At 43.6% G+C, this 9,655-nt stretch overlaps 1 non-coding gene across 1 annotated transcript; it reads left to right on the top strand.

The window, feature by feature from the left end:
* The first annotated feature begins 5,044 nt into the window (after positions 1–5,044).
* On the top strand, positions 5,045–5,116 carry TRNAC-ACA (transfer RNA cysteine (anticodon ACA)). Its single transcript has one exon. It is a non-coding gene; the product is annotated as a tRNA-Cys (tRNA).
* The last annotated feature ends 4,539 nt before the right edge of the window (positions 5,117–9,655 follow it).

A 9,655-nucleotide genomic window follows, 5' to 3' on the forward strand; every position in this document is an offset into this window, starting at 1 on the left:
ATCCAATCCAGTCGGACTAAAAATCGCCAACTTTTGCCCATGTCCCAGCTCTGAACGCCATTAGCCTGTACACTTGGGTCTTTAAATTTTGCATTAAAGCCTTAAGTGCCTGCAATAGCAAAGAGGATGGACTCCGATTCAGCGCCTGGGCTGCATCTAACACGGGAGAAGCGAGTCCCAGTGGCTGGTTTCATTTGTCTTTCTTAGATCATTTGAAGCCATCTTCAGTAATGACGGAAGCCACAGAGCACCCATGATATCACCTGGATCCCCAGGACCAGTGGGGTCAGGGTGGGCTTGTCCACTGATGAGATTCAGAGCAAGGCAGGCATTGCCCGGACCTGTCCACAGGGTGCTAACAGCTGCTGCTGTGGGGAAGTGCCGGGCTGGCAGCTGATAACGGGGTGAGGCTGTGTGACAGCCGTGGCTGCCACTTGGGGCCTGGGCTGGGAGATGCCTGTGACAGTAACGAACTCCCGTGGGATGCTGCTACAGTGAAATAGGCATGTCCTGCCACATGTTGAACCCAGGGGCACAAACTTACAGAGAGCATTGGCTAATCAACGGCCAACCTTGGGTAACAACCTCAGTTGTTATTCTGATCCTCCGTCAAGAAAGGACTTGTGGTCCAGCTGCAAGGGCTGCAGTTAGGTGACCACGTCCAGTTGCTGGAGACTTTGGGCTGACCTCAGCCTTGGTCTTCTTGTGGCAGCCCCTGCTTCTGAAATGATGTCTTTCTCTTCCTCATTGCTCAATTCATCCAATACACATCCAGTAGACTATGATTAGGTGTGTGGCACAATAAGAGAAATCAAAGGAGGAGATCAAAGGTGTTCTCGGATCAGGGGAACTAGTGTGTTGTAAGCTGGGTGATGGGGAGACAGAGATGAGGGGGAGGATGTCACAGCCCCGTCATCAGTGCAACATGTGTGTAACATGCAAAGAGGGGTGCTGAAGACACGTGTCTGCTCATGGCAGAGATGCACAGGGTGAGGGGGAGGAGCGGAGTCAGTTCCTTCTAAGAACAGGGCAGGTTTCCTGGAGGTGTTAGCATTAGGTTCGGACTTTGATGTAAAGAGCGTGTACTCCAGGAGTGAGAGGGCATGGCTGGCAATCAAGGGCCAGCCATTGTATAAAGAAAGGCAAGGAGGCAGGGAACTGTGTCTGTGATCAGCAGAGTGTGAAATGGCCCACTTTGCTCTTTCGTGTGGAGCTACCCCTCCAGCTCATTGTGCCTGTCTCATCCGCACATGTACCTTGAGCCTCAAAGATCTTTCAGTGTGTTGATGGGCCAGCCTCATGTCCACTGCTGAAGCTCATCCGTATCGATCCCTATGCCTACAATCTTCCCCCTCTGCCTCTTGGTCTCGCAAACTGTCACTAGATTTGAATGTCATTTCCTTGCGGAAGTCTTCTCCATTCTCCAGTGGAGGTTATAACCCCACATGGCGTTCCTGTTACACCCTGCAGCCAACTGTTATGACAACATCACACGTAGAATGCTGGAGTAGGTTTCCCTTCTCTGCTCCGGGGGATCTTCCTGACTCAGGGATCAAACCCGTGTCTTCTGGGTCACCTGCACTGCAGGCAGATTCTTGACACTGGGCCACCAGGGAAGCCCTGTGTGTTGTTATGCCATCTACATTTTCTTTGCCATACACCAAGGCCTATGAGCTCCACTGCTGTTTGTTTAGTGCCCAGAGTGGGCCGTGGAGCACACGATTATTCTTTGGACGATTGAGCAACTAGGGTAACTCTGCACACACAGGTAGCAGCTCCTGGAAGTTCCTAAGCGCGCAGTCAAGGAGTTTGGGTTTTCCTACCAAGTACAATGGGGACTCTCGTACTTACTTAGGACAACTTAGTCCAGCAGACCTCTGTGGTAAAAATTAACAATATTTCTTCTCTATGTGGTATTTATTTCATAATGCCTTCCAGGGCCATCTGTGTTGCATGGATTAATTCTTCTTCATCTACGGGGAAGGATTTCCTTCTTTCTTTTGACCGAGTGCTGTGTGTGTGTGTGTGTGTGTGTGTGTGTATACGTATGCCACATCTTCTTTATCCATCATCTGTTTGTGGATGGACACCCTTAGGTTGTTGCCATATCATCTCTTGGCTATGTTAACGGTGCTGAGATGAAGATGAAAGTACAGAGACTTTTCAGAATAGCTTTCATCTCCTAGACTATGTACCTCGACGTGAGATTGCTGGGTCCTATGGTACAGAATAGCTCTCATCTCCTAGACTATGTACCTCGACGTGAGATTGCTGGGTCCTATGGTAGTTCTATTTTTAATTTTTTGGGTAACCTCCATTTTGTTTTCCATAGTGGCTGCACCAGTTTACATTCCTGCCAGCAGAGCCAAGGGTCCGCTTTTCCCCACATCCTGGCCAGTACTTGTTATCTCTTGGCTTTTTGATGATGGCCATTCTAACAGGTGTCAGGTGGAATCTCTTTGGGGTTTAATTCACATTTCCTTGATGACTGGTGATATTTGAGACTCTTTTTAATGTACCTGTTGGCCATTGATACGCCTTCTTTGGAAAAATGTCCATTCAGTTCCTCTACTCATTTTTAATGCAGGTTTGAAAAATTATTTTAGTTCTTCATATAGTTTGCTTATTAATTCCTTACCAGACATGTAATTTGCAAATATTTCCTCTCACTCTATAGATTGTTTTTTCACTGTGTTCATGGTTTCTTTCGCTGTGCAGAATCTTTTTAGTCTGATATAGCCTCACTTAGTAATTTTTGCGATCCGAGAATAATAGTGACAACATACAAAGCTGACAAGGTCTCAGAGAAACTGAATTACTCAAACGTATGTCATAGAGAATGCACTCATAAGCATCTATTCCCGAGAAAGGAAAGCTTGTGTTCACATACAAACTTATACATAAATGTTCACAGCAGCTTTATTCATAATCACAAGAACAGCCTAGATGTCATTTAACAGGTAAATGGTTAAACAAACTCAAATTCTGGTGTAACGACACTATGAAATTGTACTCATTTTCAGCAGGAAAAAGGAACAAACTTCTCATACATGCAACAACCTGGATGACTCTCCAGGGAATTATGCTGAGTGAAGAAAATCCATTCAAAATTGTTACATACTGTATAATTCCACTTAGGTAACATTATTGAAATCAGAAAACTTTGTAAATCAAAAACAGATTCGTTGTTGCCAGGGGTTAAGGATGGTGGCGATAGGCTGTCGTAGGCATGCTTATGAAAGGAGAACATGAGAGATGCTTGAGATTTTGGAAATGTTCAGTTTCTTGACTAAGTTGATGGAACTAAAACTGTATAGAGTTCAGCACAAACAAGTACAGTAAAGTGGGGGAAATCTGAATCAAATCAGTGGATAACACCAACGTTTGTATCCTGAATGTGTTTTTATACTAAAGTTTTACGAACTGTTCACTGGAGGAAACTGGGAAAAGTCCACTAGAGAGCTCTGTGTTATTTCTTACAACTGCATGTGAATCTACAATTATTTTGTTGTTCAGTCACCAAGTCGTGTCCCACTCTTTGTGAGCCAGTGGACGGCAGCATTCCAGGCTTCCCTGTCCTTCACTGTCTCTTGGAGTTTGCTCAAGTTCATGTCCATTGACTCAGTGATGCCATCCAACCATCTCATCCTCTGTCGTCCCCTTCTCCTTCTGCCATCAATCTTTCCCAGCATCAGGGTCTTTGACAATGAGTTGGCTCTTTGCATCAGGTGACCAAAACATTGGAGCTTCAGCTTCAGCATCAGTCCCTCCAATGAATATTCAGGGTTGATTTCCTTTAGGATTGACTGGTTTGATCTCCTTGCTGTCCAAGGGGCTCTCAAGAGTCTTCTCCAACACCACAGTTCAAAAGCATCAATTCTTTGGTGCTCAGCCTTCTTTATGGCCCATCTCTCACATCAGTACATGACTGTTGGGAAAGTCATAGCTTTGACTATCTGGACCTTTGTTGGCAAAGTGATGTCTCTGCTTTTTAATACAGTGTCTAGGTTTTTCATAGCTTTTCTTTCAAGGAGCAAGTACCTTTTAATTTCATTGCAGCTGTCACCATCCACAGTGACTTTGGAGTCCAAGACAGTAAAATCTGTCACTGTTTCCACTTTTCCCTCATCTATTTGCCATAAAGTTCCGGGACTGGATGTATACAGTTATTTAGATAAATATATTGATTAAAAATGAACTACATCACTGTATCTGGAACTTCTCCAGTGGTCCAGTGGCTAGGACGTTCATGACTGTGGCCTGTGTTCAGTCCTATGGGTCAGAGAACTACACTCCTGCAAGCAGTTTGCCACTGACAACAAAAAAGAAAATAAAAAGGAAAATGGAGTAAGTCTATTTTTTTTTCTCCTGCCTGGACTCGGGTCGTTCCCAGCCTTAGAATAAAGCCAACATCCTAGAATTAAGGGCAGAAAGATGGGGGGAACATTAGATCCGTTATGACTTTTCTGATCTCCAGATCCAGTCAGTGAAGTGAAGTGAAAGTTGCTCAGTCATGTCCGACTCTTTGTGACCCCCATGGACTATACAGTCCATGGAATTCCCCAGGCCAGAATACTGGAGTGGGTAGCCTTTCCCTTCTCCAGGGGATCTTCCCAACCCAAGAATCGAACTCAGGTCTCCCATATTGCAGGCGGATTCTTTACCAGCTGAGCCACAAGGGAAACCCCAGAATACTGGAGTGGGTAGCCTATTCCTTCTCCAGCGGATCTTCCTGGCCCAGGAATCAAGCTGGGGTCTCCTGTATTGCAGGCAGATTCTTTACCAGCTGAGCTATGAGGGAAGCCCCAATCTGTCTCTGTGCTTGTCAGTCACATAAGCCAGTGAATTTCCTTATTGTTAAGGAACTTGTCAAGGGGTTTTCCTTCCCTAATACTAAGCAAGTTCTCACTCCTGCCCCTGGGAAGTGAGCCAAAGAGAAAGGTTATGGAATTCACATTGGCAAGGCAGTGAGAATAAACCAGAAGTACAGTCTTTAGGAGATGACTTGAGCTTGAAGCTCTTTAATAGCAGGTTACCTTGGACTTCCCTGGTGGCTCAGATGGTAAAGCGTCTGCCTACAATGCAGGAGACCTGGGTTCAATCCCTGGTTTGGGAAGATCCCCTGGAGAAGGGAAAGGCTACCCACTCCAGTATTCTGGCCTAGAGAGTTCCATGGACTGTGTATAGTTCATGGGGTCCCAAAGAGTTGGACATGACTGAGTGACTTTCACTTTCACTTTTCACTTTCTGAAGAGGCTACTGATACTTCTATAATTCTTTGGTTTAAGTTTCCAAAACAAATATTCACTGTGTGTCTTTTCTAGGTTTTGGAACAGCAAGTTAAATGGATAAAGTCCCCGCCGCATGGAGCTTACATTCTAGTATAGGGAGAGAAACATTAAACACAAAACCACAGAAATAAAACACAATACGTGTAAGTGGCTTGCCTGGTGACTCAGACGGTAAAGAATCTGCCTGCAATGCAGGACACCTGCGTTTGATCTCTGGGTTGGGAAAAGTCTCTGGAGAAGGGAATGACAACCTACTCCAGTATTCTTGCCTGGAGAATTCCATGGACAGAGGAGCCTGCCTAGCTACAGTTCATGGAGTCGCAAAGAGTCGGACACAACTGAGAGACCAACAGTTTCCCTTTCAAGGGTGATAAGTACCAAAGAGAGAGACACATCAAGGGCCAGAGCATCATGGGTGTGAGCAGGGAAAGTGGTGGTTGATATTTTGCTGTGAGGTCAGGAATGATGTAGACTATAATGTGTCATTTGAATAGAGATGGAAGGAAGTGAATGAATGAGGCCATGTGGATTTCTGGGTGAAGTGCATTCCATGCAGGAAGAGAAAATGACTTGTCTCTTTGGACATCTGTTTACAGAGCTGTAAAAGATGGATTCGATGATCTATTTAGGAAGTCAATCTGCTTTTTCAAAACATTATATTGACTTGGGGCTTCCCTGGTAGCTCAGCTGGTAAAGCATCTGCCTGGAACGCAGGAGACCCCAGTTCGACTCCTGGTTCAGAAAGATCTGCTGGAGAACGCATAGGCTACCCACTCTGGTATTCTTAGCTTCCCTTGTGGCTCAGCTGGTAAAGATTCCACCTGCAATGTGGGAGACCTGGGTTCGATCCCTGGGTAGGGATCACCTGGAGAAGGGAACAGCTACCCACTCCAGTATTTTGGCCCAGAGAATTCCATAAACTGCATAGTCCACGAGGTCACAAAAAGTCAGACACAGCTGAGCGACTTTCTTGTCACTTGTCATATTGACTTGGTGCAGAGTAAGAAACCAAAGTTTTAATTTAAAAGGTTACTTTTAAACTGCCTGAGTCAGTTTCATATGAATAACCTACATATGACCTCATGACTCAAGGAGGTAGAGAAAATGTGTGAAATTCCCTATGAAGGCAGTGGGCTCAGATGTCAGTGTCTCTTCTTTTTCCATCACAAGAGAGTGGCAGGCAGGAAAGAATAAGTGGGTGTTAGTGGATATGAGCTTAGACATATCTGTACTCCATTTCTATGTCTATCAAAAAGTCATAATTGCAAGGGGAGTGCCACAGCATTACAGATGTGTGAATAAGTGAGGAAATGGAGAAAAAGACATTTTATAAGCTTTATATTCGTTAGTATCTTGAGTGTCAGACTACTGAGATTGTTCCCATGGCTTGGTGGTCCAAAATCTTTTTTTTTTTTTCGAGGAGAGAGAGATATAAGATGAAATCCATGGATATGAACATCGAGGGAAAAAAATGCATGCACACCCAATTTCAGAGGGGAGTGGTTCAGAGATCCTCTGAAACTCATCCTATGAGGTTCAAGTTTAAGAGCCCTATAGAACCATTGGGTCTGACATATCTTGTTTATTAGATAACACATGGGTTACTTCGGGAATAAAGTGGAAAAATGGAGGTAAAAGGACTGTGTGTTGTAAAAACGGTGCATTGACCATTTGTTAAATGCCTAGGAGGATGCATTTGTGTGTAGACATGTATGTTTTTACATTCGTCTGATTTTGTGCTTGCCATGGCGGTGAAGGGGGCAATATATTGCTTGTTTGTGAAGAGATATGCATGAGCACATTTGTGAGCCTTGCTGGGCATAATTTTCATTCAAATGCATCTGTGTGTGTGTGTGTGTGTGTGTGTGTGTGTGCATGCGCGTGCAGGTGTGGGTGTGTTTCATTAGCGTTTGTTGAAAGTGAAGACTTTTGGATCAATACACCAAAAGATGAATCTCGGGTAGAGCAGGACCTGGCCCCAGGGGCTGACATCCTGCAAGGTTGTCTGAAAAATCCTTTTGCAGGCAGATGCTAGCATAGGCTAAAAAAAACACTGACCATGTCTGACTATTTTCTGTAAGTTTTAAAGAGAAAAGGAAGACATAATCCTCTCTTTGGTCTTTAGTTGTTTTCACTTCTTTTGTTCCTTATATTGATGGAGAGCCAGAAAGGAGAAAAAAGTTTCCATCAGGAAATAAATTCCTTCTGCATCTCTGTGATTTTCAGGGCATGGAGCACACTGGCAAGAATTTGAATTTGTGAGTTAAACTAGGTTAGTTCTGATGCTACTCTACCGTTACTGTGACACACACTGGGCAAGGCATTGCCCTTCCCAAGCTGCAAATTGCTTGTCACTAAGATGGAGGATAATATCTATTTCACAAGGTTGAGTCATTGTTGAGAGTGTCATATAAGATAATATATATATAATGGTTTGCACAGAACAAACCTATATTTATTTAAGTTTAAAATACTCTAAAGAGTTAAACAGTGTTTTTTTCCCTGTGGTAGACTTTCCAGATTCACTTTGAAAAACAGCTTGGAAAACAATCATTAAATATTAAAACAGATATTTCTCAGTGCTGACTTTATGCCAGGCACTGTGTTAGGGGTTGGGGATACAGGGGAAAACAAATTCATAATCCTTACATAAAAGCATTTGCAGTCTACTGAGGGAGAGAAGCAAGCAGACAAACAAATAAATATATATTGGAAACTGTAGCAAGAGGAATAAAAATAATAGCAACTCATGCTATGAGGCTGATGAACAGGAAGGGTCTAATTTAGCCTAAGTCATCAAGGAAGACTTCTTGGAGGAAGTAACTGTCAACTTGAGACCCAAAATGTGTGCAGAGCTGAAGTAGTGGCTAAAATCTTCCTCTTAAAAGCTGCTTTTCTGCCTGTGATTCTGTGGAACAAACATGAAATTGAATTCTTTTCCCATGCAGAAAAGTAAGTGAGGGAAAGGGGTGGAAGGATATAGGTTAGGAGGATATTAAGAGACAAATCCTTTTTTTTTTTTTTTTTATTGTAGTCTCTTTCCTTCACACTGTGGCTAATCCCCTGATTTTTGATTCACAAATAGATAGAATTTTCCCTCACGTCATAGCCTTGCCTAAAGACAATGAGTGCATTTAACAAAAAATGATTTATAGACTAAAATCTGGAGAGATTCTGCTCGTAAATGTACTCCAGCCGTTTATCTCGATCATCTGCTATATCAGGGCCTGGCTTGGATGCTTTTGAATTAACTGCAGATTAAATGATTCAAGCCAGTTTGAAAAGTACAAAGGCAGAAGGGAGGGGGGGCACATGGAGGGAGGCTGATCATCACTGCGATGGTATCCTAATTAATTTTAGAAGGCAGAGAACTTCTACCACTCACCTCAGGATTAAAAGCAGGAGAGGTGGAAGGGAGTGTCAGATCCTTGGGGGTTAATGGGTGGATGAGCGTTCAATCAGCAATGCGTGTACTGAGCACGTATTGTGTGTCAGACATGGAGGGCTCAGTGGGGAGCACCTAAGCCACGGGTGCAGTTCTCAGGGAAAGTACAGTCTGGGGGCAGAAGGAGAAAATACAGCAAACAAGAGAACAAGAGATCTACTGATCTATCTTGAGCCCAGTGTCAGTTCAACCTAGTGGAATCTGAGCCTGGCTCAGATCATGTTGCAGCCTTCCAAATAGCCCGGCTTCATTCCCTCTGCCAAGTTATTCTCCTTCCTCATGATTATTCATTCATGCAATCATCCACTTGCAGTTTGACAAGTGTAGATCTCGAGCTTCTATTCTGCTTTTTATTCTGTGCAACTGGTGGGAGTCCCTGAAGATGAATGAGATGGGACCTCCATCTTCAGAAGAGCTCAGAATCTCCTAGGAGTAAATAGGATTCCTGCAAATCATTACAGTGCAAGACAGATTTGGGTAAGTATGTCAAAAGAGTTGCATTAGGGAAGTTGTGAGTGTTCACAGGGAACAGACGTCTTATTTAGTTTGGTGAGTGATGATGAATGAAGCCAAGAATTCAATCACTCTATCCTGAGTGTTTTACTCTGATACAGGCTCTATGCTAGATTCTCAGGCTATGTAGATGACCAGCCAGTGGTGCTTCCCAATAGCAGGATTTAGTGTAGAAGATGAGACAGACATTTAGATAATAATTTTAGTAAAATGTGGGGACATTCACCCACTTAACAACTATTTCCCAAGTATCTACCATAAAGCAGTCTTTGTGCTCTTGTATATGGATACGAGGTGAGTAAAATAGATATCCCTTGCCCCACGGCATTTATACTCAGGCCTATAGTCTGGTAGATGTATTCTGTTATTTTACTACACAACAACAGTTTTAGTGACTTCAGATGCA

This window comes from Bos mutus, chromosome 8, assembly GCF_027580195.1.
Source record: "Bos mutus isolate GX-2022 chromosome 8, NWIPB_WYAK_1.1, whole genome shotgun sequence".
Classification (NCBI taxonomy): domain Eukaryota; kingdom Metazoa; phylum Chordata; class Mammalia; order Artiodactyla; family Bovidae; genus Bos; species Bos mutus.